Source organism: Chroicocephalus ridibundus, chromosome 8 (genome assembly GCF_963924245.1).
Source record: "Chroicocephalus ridibundus chromosome 8, bChrRid1.1, whole genome shotgun sequence".
Lineage (NCBI taxonomy): Eukaryota > Metazoa > Chordata > Aves > Charadriiformes > Laridae > Chroicocephalus > Chroicocephalus ridibundus.
In genome coordinates, this window is record NC_086291.1 from 10,331,161 (window position 1) to 10,334,806 (window position 3,646).

Here is a 3,646-nt window from a genome sequence, read left to right on the forward strand (position 1 = left end):
TTTGGCAGTTCTGTGTGGGTTTTTTCCTCCTTGATTTTTGGTGACATAGGAAGTAAGTAATTCTCTATTTTCCTTACTTCTGTGTGACGTTGGATTTAAGACAACTTAAGTCTCTGAAAACTAAGCATACCTACCTCTTCTACGGCTGTATTGCTTGATCAATCTCTGGAGTCTCCTGTAATCTTGGCTTTCTTGAGGTAAAATGAAGATATGACTGCATGGAGAGGGCTGGAAGGGATCCTGTGATCCTCTTGACCTTCATAAGAGATCAGATAATGGGATCAGTGAGTTCGGGATCTTAGCTGCGCTGTTACATTTCATGTTCTTCCCTTTGATTTTTTTTTTGTGTGAAGCAAAAAACCTGAATTTTGGCCAGCAGTGGTGGTGTGATGTGTCCTCTTGGGTGGAGCCCTGAAGCTTTTCGGAGTCCAGAAGTCCAAGCAACCGCATTAGCATGGAAGTGTGAAAAGAAGACATTAATGGTGCTGGTTGCCCAGAGAACATGGACCACGGCATCTGGTAGGTGTGTTCAGGCACAGTGTTCAGTTCATTGGTAAGTGGTCCTTTGCAGGCTGGTCCAGAGGTCCTCTGCACCTGCTGCAGTTCATCGGTGGTTGAGGTAGCCCCAGAAGGGCAAGTTAGTGGAGCAAAGACCGGAGCTGCTCTCCTTGTGTTCTTGGGTGACCTATTGATCATAGAATCTTCATGGTTGGAAAGGACCTTTGAGATCATCGAGTCCAACCATACACACACAAAAAAACCCCCCTACAATCTCTGTCACTAGAGCGTGCCCTGAAGTGCCAAATCTACACGTTTCTTAAATACCTCTAGGGATGGTGACTCCACCACCTCCCTGGGCAGGCTGTTCCGGTGCCTGACCACTCTTTCACTGGTGACTGGCCACCACCTCTCTCCAACCTCCTTTCAGGTAGTTGTAGAGGGCAATGAGGTCTCCCCGCAGCCTCCTCTTCTCCAAGCTAAACATGCCCAGCTCCCTCAGCCTCTCCTCATATGACCTGGTCTCCAGACCCCTCACCAGCCTGGTAGCTCTCCTCTGGACACGCTCCAGCACCTCAATGTCCCTTTTGTACAGAGGGGCCCAGAACTGAACACAGTACTTGAGGTGAGGTCTCACCAGTGCCGAGTACAGAGGCACGATCTCTTCCCTACTCCTGCTGGCCACGCTGTTCCTGATACAAGCCAGAATGCTGTTGGACTTCTTGGCCATCTGGGCACACTGCTGGCTCATGTCAAGCTGACCATCCACCAGCACACCCAGGTCCTTTTCTGCTGGGCAGCTTTCCAGCCACTCTTCCCCAAGCCTGTAGCATTGCTTGGGGGTGTGACTGAAATGCAGGACCTGGTCCTTGGCCTTCTTAAACCTCATACAATTGGCCTTGGCCCATCGATCCAGCCTGTCCAGGTCCCTCTGTAGAGCCTTCCTTTCCTCAAGCAGATCAACACTCCCACCTAGTTTGGTGTCATCAGCAAACTTACTGAGGGTGCACTCAATCCCCTCATCCAGATCATCGATAAAGATATTAAACAAAACTGGCCCCAAAACTGAGCCCTGAGGGACACCACCGGTGACTGGCCACCAAGAGGATTTCACCCCACTAATCACAACTCTCTGGGCACGGCCATCCAGCCAGTTTTTTACCCAGTGAAGAGTGCACTTGTCTATGCCATGATTCGCCAGCTTCTCCGGGAGAATGCTGTGGGGGACGGTGTCAAAGGCCTTACCAAAGTTCAGATAGACAAAGTCCACAGCCTTCCCCACATCCAGAAGGCGGGTCACATGGTCATAGAAAGAGATCAGGTTGGTTAAGCAGGACCTCTCTTTCCTAAACCCATGCTGGCTGGCCCTGATCCCTTGGCTGCCCTGCACTTGCCTTGAGAGCTCACTTAAGATGATCCTCTCCATGATCTTTCCTGGTACTGAGGTCAGGCTGACAGGCCTGTAGTTCCCCGGATCCTCCTTCCGACCCTTCTTGTAGATGGGCGTCACATTAGCCACCCTCCAGTCATCTGGTACCTCCCCTGTTGACCAAGATTGTTGATAAATGATGGAGAGAGGCTTGGTGAGCTCTCCCGCCAGCTCCCTGCGTACTCTTGGGTGAATCCCATCTGGCCCCATAGACTTATGTGTGTCTAGGTGCAGAAGCAGATCATTGACTACTTCCTGGACAGTCTGCTTCCTGACTGCTTCCTGATCTGGACAGTCAGCCCTTGTCTGTCTGTCTGCCTCTCTCCAAAACCCAGCATGGAAAGTGAATCCAATGCATGTGTCTTCTGCACAGCGAGGAACAAGCTGGCTTCCTCACCGGGTTTGCTTTCGCTTTACAAAAGACAGCTTGGGAGGAGAGAGTGAAACATCCAAAGAAAACCTTGGTTCAGGGATGTTCCTGCCATTGCCTTTGGCTAGTCAAATTGCCATCTAGGTGAGCAAGTACTCCTCTGGGCTTGAAGGCTCCTCCTGCGTGAGGAGAACACTTCAGCTGTTGGATGTGTGCAGTGCGAAGGATTTTAAGCGCTGGTGTGTGAAACATCGGAAGTGCCCAGCAGGACTTGCATTAAATGGTTAAACTTTGCCTGATGGTTGTGACAAGCCCTTCAGTGGATGGCTCAAGGCCCCATCTGGCTCTTGTGGTGCTCTCAGCTGCCTTGCTGATGCTGCCAGCAGCCGCCTCCACCTGTGACCTGCGTTACAGCATCCTTGCTCCCCGCTGGTACATACTTGCAAACTCATCTGTTCAGGATTTGAAGCTACGAAGCTTCAAGCTTTTCACTGAAGAGCTAAAATCTGGACATGCTTTTCCTTCTTTCTGCAAGGCAATGACCTCTGGCAGAAGAAGACAAGCAGCAGGTAGCGGTAGATGCCAGAGCTGCCAGAACTGAGAAAACCTCCACAAACAGGGAGGAGGCGTTGCTTTAAGCCAATTGTTCTGCTCTCTGGCATAGTCTAGTTTTGACTGCCTCCTGTGGAGTAATTTTTAAGTTTCTTTGGAGGACTGTGGCTAAGAGTTTACATGGAGTTTGGGTGGGGATGGTTGTTTTGCCGGAGAAGTGGGATGCAGCACTCCCCGGTGCCCTGTGAGGCTCACGCCTGGCGTCATCACGTCGGTCCATCCGTGACAAACAGAGGTTTTAGCTCCTTTTCCAGGGAAGTCTGAATGGAGCAAGGATCCCAAACCCTGCGCTGGCAGGCCCTTTGTACTCACCTTTCTTCCAAAGGAAATCTGCCATATTCACACCAAATGCTTTTGTTTGAACTGTGCTTTAAAACCATCTGCTTCTTATTCCCTCTTCCTCCTGGGTAGGAGGGAGCAGAGAGCAGAGGAGACCTTGTAGTGTTGGTACAAGAGCGATGTTTCAGTGATCCAGGTCTTAGATCTTTCTTTGCTTCAAAACGAGGAGTCAGATTCAGCCGACGGTCCGACTGTCTCCCATCGCTGGTGCCTCTTTCCCCTTCTATGGGAGTTCAGCTTTCTTTAGGTGTTTTATCCCCAGAAGGCCTAATTTGGTAGGCCTTCATGATGCTTTTTTCATGTCAGTGGGGGAGAGGCCCCTGTTCCTAGGTGGAAGTGACAGATCTGGAGGTTCAGTGAGTAGTGAAGTAGCGCTGGGTTGTCACCTCAGTGTCTCG